The sequence below is a fragment of the Callospermophilus lateralis genome, unplaced genomic scaffold (assembly GCF_048772815.1).
Source record: "Callospermophilus lateralis isolate mCalLat2 unplaced genomic scaffold, mCalLat2.hap1 Scaffold_72, whole genome shotgun sequence".
NCBI classification, from domain to species: Eukaryota; Metazoa; Chordata; class Mammalia; order Rodentia; family Sciuridae; genus Callospermophilus; species Callospermophilus lateralis.
This window is the reverse complement of record NW_027515276.1, coordinates 6,104,827-6,117,496: the sequence shown is the minus strand read 5'-3', so window position 1 is coordinate 6,117,496 and position 12,670 is coordinate 6,104,827.

The following is a 12,670-nucleotide window of genomic DNA, read 5'->3' as shown; positions in this document are numbered from 1 at the left end:
CAGAGGCAGTTTCTCAAGAGTCTTTAGGCCCAATGAGCTCCATGTTTGTGGAGTGTTTACCCTGTCCCTCACTTTTGGAAACTCCTCTACCACATCCAAGATTGTGAACTCCTGAATATTTTCCATTTCCGATATGTATTCACAGATTTCCTAACTCTTCTTCTCTAATTGTGTTTATTTGGGGCAAAGGTAATGTAAAGGCAATGTTCTGGATGAGAGTGGGAATATTTTTGTGTAGCACATATTTGCATACACATTGGATTCATTTTCCTATTTTCCATTCGAATTACTGAATTCCTGACACTAACCCATACCTTAATAGATTCTGACTACTAATCCTAAAATGATGGACAAAAATAACCAAACAGAATGGAAATGAAAGCAGTTCAGAGAAGGCATGGTGCATAGTTGGACTTTCCTTTTGAATGATAAAGGGTAGGTGTTATAAATCTAGTCAATTTTTAATTGAAATTGATCTCCATGTGTTTTTAAAGTTAACAAATATGTGAATTCCTGTCTCCCTTTCTCTGCAGCCTGTTCAGCACATGTATTTTTATATGCAAATATAGAAACATAACTGGTATCACACGTATATCCTTGTGAGTTTGGCTGTCTTGGCAGATACAAATTGTGGGAAGCGATCACTCCTCCTAAACGCTGTTGGAACTGAAACTTCAACCTATGGGTGAACTTCCTAGTTGAACAATATTATACATAAACCAATGTTCAGTAAAATGATTATTTTTGGATCTGTGGATGATATATGATTCATAGTGAATTTCGATTGGCATGCATATTGATACATTTTAGTGTCTGTGTGTGTGTGTGTGTGTGTGTGTGTGTGTGTGTATATATATATATATAAATACATAAATGCACACACACATATCTATATCTATATCTATGTCTATATCTATATATGTATATATATATATATATAAACTCTCAAGATTTTTCAAAATATGAAATATATGTTTCTTATTATACACTCCCTAAATTCATTCGTGTTCATATATGTAAATTTATAGTCAACATTTCACAAGATTATTCTCATAAAAATTCATCCACTTGAAATACGTATTCGTTTCCTAGTACTGAAAACTAACTTCAGTGAATAGTGCATACAAATCATAATATTTCTACAGTAACTAACCCAGTTTAGCATCAATGCAAGTAGATTCCTATGGGATATGATGTGTATTTTGACGTTCATTTTCATTCAAAACTGGTGCATTACTATTTTTTCAGTTTTTGGACATCATTGGATATATATTTCATCCACAAGTTAGGAAATTTATAGGCTTTTTTTATACTTACAATCAAATCCTGCTTCAGAACATATGAATTCCTCTATATTTCTTGACTCATCTTTTCATGAGATTTCTTTCCAAACACATTATTTTCCATTTCCATAATCACTTTTGAAGCTAAACTCACACACCCTTCATGATTAAACATAACCCTAATATTACCATTAAATGTATAACTCGTTGGAATGAATGATTGTATATCAATATAAGATTTTTATATATTTTCAGATATCAATTCAATCCATGATTTAAAGTAGAAACAGTATATTATTTATTCACAGTATTGTCAATTCATTCATTTCTTCTACATTCATAGACACAGGGTACAACTCTGTGTACCCCCAATACTAATTTATACGTCTTCAAATATTGCTCCCAGAAATATTAGAAGAAATACTCATGTCACCTGATCTACATATACATTTTATCACAGTAATATTCTGGTCACAAAATGCAAAGGTCACACTTCTGATTGTAGCAAATCCTAGATGGAAAGTGATCCTGGATTACTAAAAACATCCATGTCCAGGTTTCCTAATGCTCTCAAATGTCAATCATATTGGTGACTACATATTTGTTTCTTCCTAAGATTATATATTGAAACTCAACCTTGTTGATAATGTCTAATCCTATCATTCACTTTATACTTTGCCTGATTTCATAATGTGTGTATTGATATCTGATTTCCTACATAATTTTCCCAGTTCATCATTGTGACTGACTCTCCACATGTGCTGAAATTTACATTCACTCTCTAACCGAAAACCTAGGGCTATTGAAATTTTGGTCCAAATCCTATACTCACTCTTCTTCCGAAACAGACCGACTATCTTCCTAATCCTAACAACTATCCCTTTTTGACTGGATGAACTCTTCTACATTCAATCATCCAGGGTACAAATGATATGCCATTGTATATTGATTTATCAGAGACATCTGTGCGAATGAAATTCAATGCTAAGTATTCCAATCAAGGGCCCAATGCCTTTCTGGGCTTAAAATCTTACCTAGATTTCTGTTTTCATACTTATATTTCAAATCTATATTCTTATAAATATCCCAGGTTCCCAATATCATTATTCATCCAGCAGAATGATTCCTAACTCAAATAGAACATGTTTTTAACCCTAATCATACATTGTTCCCTCAATCTAACTTTATAGAAGAACAGGGACAGAGTTGGTCTTAATATAGAGGAATATAGGGGATCTTCCACCCGCTGAGAACCTCAAAGATCCATGCAGAAATTATCCCTGGGGAAGATGAAGGAAGCTATAAAGGACCTGAGAGGGCAAAAGTCATCATGTAAGGCAAACAACCTGGTTAGGATGAAGGGATGTTTATGAATCAGCCTCTCTCTTCTTAATGTAGAGAAGATGGACCAAACCAGGTCTGTGTGAGAGCTGTTCCCGGGTGCCTATGGTTGATATATCGTTCTAAGTTGTGAAAGTGTCACAGAAAGTAGGGGCAGCCTCCATCTCATGGGACCCTTTGAAGGAACTGTTAGGACAAAGTGGTTGCCAAACCAGTGACCTCATTCAGTTCCGAACGGAAGTGACCTATCTCACTTCCTTGGTCATGGAACACTCTGAACTTGGAATCCCAGAAGCCAGGCTCACAGAACCAGTCCCAGACCCAGTCCCACTGGGCTCACTTGTTTGGTTTTACCAAGGACAGAATCAGTCTTTCTTGGTACCTACTGATTTGAGAATGGCCAAATGCCAGGAGAGCTTTGGAGAGTGGCCTTTCCTGAGAAAGAAGGTAGTGGCTCAAAGCTGGCTCCTGACAACTTCAAAGAGTTTGCCAAGGAGTCCAGATCTGAGACAGTACAGGGCATTTTGGGGGAACATAGTATGGTACAACAATCAGAGGAAATTCCGGAGAGTCAAAGACCTACTTGGGGGAAGAAAGTCCTATGTTGTTGTGGGTGTGAGTTTGTTGTTTTTTCTCATGTTCTGAGAATTGGTAGGAAAGGCAGTTTGTTTGATTTGAAGTGGACTGTTTCTAGTAAGTCGTTTGACAAGGCAAGTGTTTCTATGTCTATGTATCCACTGTGTTTGTAGTTGTAGACATTAGAAAACATAATGCATCAATGAATGTGTCCTGTCTAGTATAATGCTTCCCAGAATTCATACTGCCCAATTTATGATTGGACTGCAGCTTTCCTTATGGATGGGTAGCAATTACTATCTTCCTAATTTCCTGTTTTATTCCTGAATTCTGGCCACTCTCCGGAATAGGCTCATGGTTTTCTGTTCAAGATACTGTGACATGGCCATGTACTGGAGAGCTGAAGGAAATGGGAGCATCTCAGGAAACTCAGATATCAGTGTGACCAGTAAAGTCTATGTGGAGAAACCCTGCTTTGGGAATTTTGCTTACCTATGGTTCTGTTGCTGTGAATATCTAGAAGGTCTTTGCCTTAGGCCACCCCTTTGTGAATCCTGAAGAAAAGAGTTTTCTAATGGAAATGAATAGGCATCACCTGTGGCTCTTTGTTTTATTGCTTTGTAAAGAGATGTGTCTGAATCAGCCCCTTGGCCCAGTGTGATTATTTGGAGAAGTAGATCAGTATTAATGGCAGGCCTATTTGATCATTGCTGGTTAACAGGAAGGGTTTCCAGGCCACCCTGACTTTAGGCAAATTAGAGGCAAGGGAGATTATTTTGGACACTGTCTTGGTATGCACCCCTCATGGAAACCTCAACCCAGAGGTTATGATGAGTGTCTATAAAAAAGAAGATGAGGGCCATGTGGGAGTGTTTTGGTATTAATTGTGGTCAGTTGTGTGGCAGTAGGAAGAGATTCCTGGATCAACCTGGGCTTGAACTATGGTGTGATTCCCCTTAGAGACTGAGTTTTGGAACTGAACTCAGAGAAGTATTACCATGAATTCTGTTGGGATTTTAGAAGGCCACGCAGGAGAGTTGCCCTTGGAGACTGGGAATTAGGCCCAGGATGGCTTTCCACAGAGCACTGGGAATCTCAGCTAGGATATCACATGATTTCATTCTGAAAGACTTGGCAGCCATACTTGAGAGTCAAATAACACATGGAACTCACATTGTAGACCTCAATGGGCCAGGCTTCATTTGACCTTTTGGCCACTCTTTGGGAAGACTTGCCTGTGAGAGTTCTCCTGAGCTTTCATTGAAATGAGCTTCCTCACCATTTAATGGTTCCTGAATGAATTGAAATCCACGGTGACACCAACTTCATCCTTGAAAAATGGCTAGATAAATACCATGGAATAATTCCCAAGAGCAGGTGGCACTGGAGAATCATTGGATGTTCTGTTGCTGATCATGAGTGTACCAGACAGTGCCTTGATTTACTGGGTTTCATGAAAATGGTGTAGAACAAAGATGCCAGTACGTTGGAACCTGCTTAGTAGTGGGCCTAGAGCAGTGGTTTGCAGGTGTATGATAAAACATCTGTGATGGGGCCACATGGATCTGCCATTGGCTTCCAAATGCCTTTTGACTGACATGGTGCAGCCAGCAGACCCTTATATGTAAAGGCATCTTGTTACATTGAGAGGTTTTAGGGAAATGTTCAGAATTGGGTTGCTACAGACAAGGGGGCAAGCTTTGTTGAATAGAAGCCTGGTTGGGGCGTTCTCCTGCACACCCTGACCCACCACACGTGAGAGTATTCCCTCCAGCACTGTGTCCCCGTTGAACTCATGGTATTTACTGAAGCCAATACCAAACTCCCAGTGCAGCACTAAGAATCACCAGGAAAAGTGGAGAATGACCAAATGGCTTCTCAGTCCACACGAGGAGACACTTAGCTCCCAGTGGCCACAGTTTACCTACAATGAGGGAATTTAGAACTGCTGCCTCATGTTCACTAGAAAAGAAGAAACCATGTCCTTCAGGTCACATATATGCAGATCCAGCTTTGATTGTCTCACTACAAAGGAAGCTGAAGCTCTTGACAACAACATATATTACAAGGGCCCAACCTCAAAGGCAGTTTCTCAAAGAGTCATTAGGCCAGCAGAACTCCATATTTGTGGAGTATTTACCCTATCCCATACTTTTGGAAATTCCTCTACCGCCTCCAAGGCTGTGAACTCCTGAGCATTTTCATTTCCACATATGTATTCACAGATTTTCTAACTCTTCTCCACTAATTGTGTCTTAATTGGGGCGAAGGTTATGTCAAGGCATTGTTCTGGATGAGAGTGGGATGATTTTTGTGTAGCACATATTTGCATACACATTAGATTCATTTTCATATTTTCCATTTGAAATACTGAATCCCTGACATTAACCCATAACCTACTAGACTCTGACTACTAATCCTAATATGATGGAGAACAAGAAACCTAACAGAATAGAAATACAGGCCATTCATAGGAGGCATGGTGTATACTTGGACTTCCCTTCTGCTTTATCAAGGGTATGTGTTATAAATCTAGTCAACTTTTCATTGTAATAGTTCTCAATGAGTTTTTAAAGTTAACACGTATGTAAATTTCTGTCTCCCATTCTCTGTAGCCTATTCATCACATGTATTTTTTATGCATATTTAGAATCCTACCTGGTATCACAAGTACATTTTTGTAAGCTCACTGATTTTGAAAGATACATATTTTGATAAGATATCAATCCCCCTAAATCATGATGGAACTGAAAATTAAACCTATTGGTGAATTTCCTAGATGAACAACATTATATATAAATCGATGTTCAGTAAAATGAATATTTTTGGATATGTGGATGATATGTATTACACGGTGAATTTCGATTAGCATATAGATTGCTACATTATAATGTCTGTGTGTGTCTGTCTATCTATCTATCTATATCTATATATATATATATATATATATATATATATATATATATATATATATATACTGTCCAGATTTTTCAAAATGTGAAATACATGTTTCTTATTATACACTCCCTAAATTCACTCATGTTTCTATATGTGGTTTATAATCAACTTTTCACAAGATAATTCTCAGAAATATTCATCTGCCTGAAATACATAATTATTTCCTAGTACTGAAAACTAACTTCAGTGAATGGAGCTTACAAATCCTAATATTTTTACAGTAACTGAATCAGTAAAACATCAATGCAAGTAGAATCCTACGGGACATGATGTGTATTTTGAAGTTCATTTTTATTCAATATTGGTACATTATTATTTTTTCAGTTTATGGACATCATAGGATATATGATTTCATCCACAAGTTCAAAAATTTATAGGCATTTGTTTCACTTTTAATCACGTCCTGCTTCAGAACACATGTATTCCTCTAAGTTTCTTGACTGGTCTTTTCATGAGATTTCATACCAAACACATTTATTTTGATTTCCATAATCACTTTGAAAGCAAAACTCACATACCATTCATATTAATTATCACTCTGATATTACCATTAGATGTATAACTGGTTTGAATGAATGATTGTATGTCAATATAAGATTTCTTATATCTTTTCAGATATCAATTCTATCCATTATTTAAAGTGGAACCAGTTATATTATTTATTCACACTATGGTCTATTCATGCATTATCTCTATATTCATAGACACAGTGTACACCTCTTTGTACCCCCAATACTAATTTATACGTCTTCAAAATATTGCTCCCTGAAATGGTGGAAGTGGACTCATGTCACCTGATCTTCATATACATTTAATCACAGAAATATTCTGGACACAAAATGCAAAGGTCACACTTATGATTGTATAAAAGCCCAAATGGAAAGAAAACATGGATTACTAAAAACATCCATGTCCAGGTTCCCTAATGCTCTCAAATGTCAATCCTATTGGTGACTACACATGTGTTTCTTCTTAAAATTATATATTCAAACTCAACCCAATGGAAAATGTCTAATCCTATCCCTCACTTTATAATTTGCCTGATTTCATAATGTCTCTATTGCTATCTGCTTTCCTACATATATTCCCCAGTTCATCATTGTGACTGACTCTTCACATGTGCTGACATTTACTTTCACACTCTAATAAATAACCTATTGCTAAAGAACTTTTGTTCCAAATCCTATACTCACTCTTCTTCCTAAACATACTAACTATCTTCTTAATCCTACCGAGTATCCCTTTTTGACTGAATGTTCTCTTCTACATTCAATCATTCAAGTAACAAGGTCTTATGCTATTGTGTATTGATTTATCTGAGACATTATCTGCAGAATGTAATTCAACGCTAAGTATCACAATCAAGGGCCCAATGCCCTTCTGGGCTTCAAATCTTACTTAGATTTCTTTTTTCATACATATATTTCATCTCTATATTCTTAAAATAATCACAAGTTTCCAATACCATTATTCATGCAGCAGAATAATTCCTAACCCAAATGGAACATGTTATTAACACTAACCATACAATGTTTGTGTTAATAACATGTTTACAGAAGAGCAGGGACAGTGTTGATCTTACAATACAGGAATGTAGTGGATCTTCCATCTGCTGAGAACCTCAAAGCGCCATGCAGAAATGATCCCTGGAGAAGATGTAGGCAGGTATGAAAGACCTCAGAGAGCAAAAGTCATCTTCCATCGCAAACAACCTGGTCAGGATGAAGGGATGTTTCTGAATCAGCCTCTCTCATCTTAATGTAGAGAATATGGACCAAACCAAGACTGTGTGGAGAGCTGTTCCTGGTTCCCTATGGTTGATATACCATTCTAATTTGTGAAAGTGTCACAGGAAGTAGGGGCAGCCTCCATCTCATGGGACCGTTGAAAGAAACTCTTAGGACAAAGTGGTTGCCGAGGCAGTGATCTCATTCAGTTCCTGAAAAAAGTGACCTCAACTCACTTCCTTATTGATGGAACTCTCTGAACATGGGATCCAGGACGCCAGGCACCCAGATCCAGTCCCAGTCCCAGTCCCAGTGGTCTCACTTGTTTGGATTTACCAAGGACAGAATCAGTCTTTCTTGGTTCCTCCTAAGGTGAGGAGGCCAAATGCCTGGAAAGCTCGGAAGATGGGCTTTTCCTGGAAAAGCAGGTAGCGGCTCACTCCTGGTTCCTGACAACTTCACAGAGTTGGCCAAGGAGACCATATCTGAGACAGAACAGGACATTTTGGGGGAACATAGTATGGCCCACCAGTCGGAGGATACTCCGTATAGTCTCATACCTATTTGGGGGAAGAAGGTGTCATTGTCAGTGTGGCTGTGGGTTTGTGGTTTTGTCTCATGTTCTGAGAATAGGAAGGAAAGTCAGTTTGTTTGGTTTGGAGTGAACTGTTTTTAGTAAGTCGTTTGACAAGGCAAGTGTTTCTGGGTCTGTGTATCACACTGTGTCCATGGTTGTAGACATTAGAAAAGAGAATGCATCAATGGATATGTCCTGACTAGTAGAAAGCTTCCCAGCATTCATCCTGCCCATTTTATGAATGGACTGTGGATTGCCTTATTAATGGGCAATACCTGCTACCTTCCTAATTTGCTGCTTTCTTCCAGAATTCTGGACACTCTCCAGAATAGGCTCATGGTTTTGTGTCTAAGTTATGTACAACCTCCAAGCTCTGTGACAAGGCAATGTTCTGGATAGCTGAAGGAAATGACGAACATCTGAGAAAACTCAGATATCAGTTGACCAGGAAAGTCTCAATGGAGAAACCCTGCTTTGGGCCATTTGCTTACCTATTGTTCTGTTGCCCTGAGAGTCAGGAAGTCTTTGTCTCATGCCACATCTTTGTGAATCTTGAACAAAATAGTTTTCAAATGGAAATAAATAGGCTTCACCTTTGGCTCTTTACTTAATTGATTTGGAAAGAGTTGTGTCTGAATCAGCCTCTTGGCCCAGTGTGATTCTTTGACTTAGATTCTCAGCACCTGATGGATCTAAAGAAAGATCCCATGTGTGCATCCAAATCAAAAATGGCAAAAAGAGCTGTCATTGTGGATGAAGTCTCTTGCCTTCCTCTGTAAGGTTCCTGAATTCCATCAAGTGAGAATAGGGATCATTTGGGTCAGATGAGTTCATCAAAGCCCTTCAGAGGCTATCCCGTAGGTGCTTAGGTTTTCTCATCACTCCAATTCACATAAAGTATCTTTAACCGACACTCAATAGGCCTCAAATGGGAAAAGTGGTGCAGTATTTTGGGCAGGCCTTTTTGATCACTCCTGGTACAAAGGAAGGGTGTCCAGGCCACCCCGAATTTAGGCAAATGAGGAGCAATGGAGCTTATTTTGGACACTGTCTTGGGCTGCGTCCCTCATGGACACCTCCAGCCAGAGGTTATGATGAGTGTCAATATGGAAGAAGATGAGGGCCATGTGGGAGAATATCGGTTTTATTGTGGTCATTTGTGTGGCAGTTGGAAGAGATGACTGGGTCCACCTGGGCTTGAACTCTGGTGTGATTCCCCTTAGAGACTGAGTTCTGGAACTCACCTCAAAGAAGTATTGCCATGAATTGTGTTGGGATTTGAGGAAGCCACGCATGAGAGTCATCTTTGGAAACTGAGATCAAGGCCCAGGGTAGCTTTTCAGAGGGCACTCTGATCTCAACCAGGATATCACATGATTTTATTCTTAAAGACTTGGAAGCCATTGTTGAGAGTCAAAACAGACAATGAAATCACATTTTAGACCTCAATGGCCCTGGCTTCATGTGACCTTTTGGCCACTCTTTGGGAAGCCTTGCCTGTGAGAATTCTCCAGAACTTTCATTGAAATGAGCTTCCTCAACATTTAATGGTTCCTGAATGAATTGAAACCCACAGTGCATCCAACTTCATCCTTGAAAAATGGCTAGATAAATACCATGAAAATTTTCAATTTCCCATGACCAGGTGGCACTGGAGAACCATTGGATATTCTGTTGCTGATCATGAGTGTACCAGACAGTGCCTTGATTGATTGGGTTTCATGAAAATAAGTCGGAGCCTGCTGAGTAGTTGTCCTAGAGTAGTGGTTGGCAGGTGTGTGAAAAACATCTGTGGTGGGGCCATGTGGATCTGCCATTGGCTTCCAAATGGCTTGTGACTGACATGGTGCAGTCAGCAGACCCTCCTATGCAAAGGCATCTTGTTATATGGTGAGGTTTCAGGGCAATGTTTACAATCAAGTTGCTATGTTTAAGGGTGCAAGCTATTTGGGATAGAAGCCTGGTTGGTGCATTCTCCTGCATACCCTGACCCACCACGCCTGACAGAACTCGCTCCAGCACTGTGTCCCAGTTGAACTCCTTGGATTCCATGAAGCAATTACTAAACTCCCAATGCAACAGCAATAAACACATATAGAATCCTACCTGGTACCACACGTACATTCTTGTGAGGTGAACGACTTGGCAGATACAAATTGGGAGAGAAGATCACTCCTCCTAAACACCGTTGGAACTGAAAATATAACCAATGGATGAGCTTCCTAGTTTTACAACATTATACATAAATCCATGTTCAGTAAAATGAATATTTTAGATCTGTGAATGATATATATTTCATGATGAATTTCGAATAGCATATATATTGCGAGTTTTTAATGTGTTTGTGTGTATGTATATATATGTGTATATATATACATACACACATTCTCCAGATTTTTCAAAATATGAAATATTTCTATCTTAATATACACTCCCTTACTTCATTCATATTCATGTATGTGGATTTATGATGATCTTTTCTAAATATTATTCTCAGAAATATTCATCCAACTGAAATACTTTTTTGTTTTTTGTACTGAAAACTAACTTCAGTGAATGTTGCACACAAATCCTAATATATCTAGAGTAACTGACCCAGTTTAACCTCAATGCAAGAAGATTCATATGGAACATGATGTGTATTTTGATGTTCATTTTAATTCAACACTGGTACATTACTATTTCTTCAGTTTATGCACATCATAGGATATATATTTCATCAAAAAGATGACAAAATTATAGGCATTTTTTCACTTTCAATCACTTCCTACTTTAGAACACATGTATTCTTCCATATTTCTTAACTGGTCTTCTCAAGATTCTTTTTTCCAAACACATTATTTTCGATTTTCATAATCACATTGAAGCAAAACTCACACACCCTTCATGATAAACCATAACCCTAATATTAACATTGATGTATAACTTGTTGGAATGAATGATTGTATATCAATATAAGATTTTTCATATTTTCAGATATCAATTCAATCCACCATTTAAAGTGGAACCAGTTATATTACTTATTCACAGTTGGTCTATTCATGCATTATCTCTATATTCATAGACACAGGGTACACCTGTTTGTACCCCAAATACTAATTTATAAGTCTTCAAAATATTGCTCCCAAAAATGGTGGAAGAAATTCTTATGTCACCCGATCTATATATATATTTTATCACAGTAATATTCTGGACACAAAATTCAAAGGTCAAACTTATATTTGTACCAAAGCCTAAATGGAAAGTGAACATGGATTACTAAAATCATCAATTTCCAATTTGCCTAATGCTTTCAAATATCAATCCTACTGATGACTACATATTCGTTTCTTCCTAAGATTATATATTCAAACTCAACCCTGTTGAAAATGTCTAATCCTATCACTGACTTTATACTTTGCCTGATTTTGTAATGTCTGTATTGATATCTGCTTTCCAACATATTTTCTCCAATTCATCATTGTGACTGACTCTTCACTTGTGTTGACATTTACATTCACTCTGTAACCGAAACCCTATTGCTAAAGAACTTTTGTTCCAAATTTTATACTAACTCTTCTTCCTAAACCTACTGACTATCTTCCTAATTTTACCAACTATCACTTTTGAATGGATGTTCTCATCTACATTCAATCATCCAAGTAAATGTAGGGCGAGTGTCAGAGGATGAGACCACCAAGAGACTATCTCATGCAACAGAAAGGGTTTATTTGGGGTCCAGCATGCTGGGGCTCAGAGCTCACTTGAATAGAGCAGAGAGCCCTGAGAACATCTTAAGCAGAGCTTATATAATTTTCTTGGAGAGGGCAGGGAGGGAAGTTTATTGATGGGTCAGGGCGAGTAAGCGGTTTGTGTGTAAACGCGTGAGGGAGTACATTCTGCAGTTTGGCAGTTGGGGACAGCACATTCTGGGAACAAGATTAGGAAACATTTCTCAACATTTCAAAAGTGTTTTGTTAAGCATACAGAAAAACAGGAAGTGACAAGTACATATTTTATTAACATTTCATTCCCCACTTCTTCTTCTGGCTACTTTTAATCATAAAAGTGATTGTTGGGGGGTGTCACATTTTATGTATGCTAGTGGGGTATTAACATAAGTTTAACTTGTCCAATTTGAGCTTGGAGAAAAGAAATTACATGGTTGAGAAACAGGGTTTTATAGTAAGCAATAAAATGAGGATTATTATTGGACTGGCCAGGGTTGA